Here is a 397-nt window from a genome sequence, read left to right as displayed (position 1 = left end):
TAAAATTAATACATTCCCCCACTGGAGCAAGGTGCTCAGTATAGAGGCCCATTTCAACACATAGTCTTGGTTTTTACATTAAAAACATTATGGGTTTCTCATGTTACAATACTTACATTTTTATAAAGGCAGTATGGGTTCTGTGACACCCAGAAACCTGCCCTGTGCTACTGCTGTATGGCCAGGTGAGATGCAGGATCTTGCCAACGAAACCCCTCCATCTCTCCCTCTCTCCCCACTGTGTATTTTGATAAGACTCCTTTAGCATGGAAAAACTGAATACCAGGCATATTCATCAGCCTAAGAAGACTGCTCCTTCTCAGCCTGCCCAACAGGAAACCACACCGTTTCAGCTGCATATATCTTCTACTCAGAGCAAAACAGGCACATTTTGTTA

This window comes from Lepidothrix coronata, unplaced genomic scaffold (genome assembly GCF_001604755.1).
Source record: "Lepidothrix coronata isolate B3197 unplaced genomic scaffold, Lepidothrix_coronata-1.0 Scaffold30, whole genome shotgun sequence".
Classification (NCBI taxonomy): domain Eukaryota; kingdom Metazoa; phylum Chordata; class Aves; order Passeriformes; family Pipridae; genus Lepidothrix; species Lepidothrix coronata.
This window is presented reverse-complemented; position numbering follows the sequence as displayed.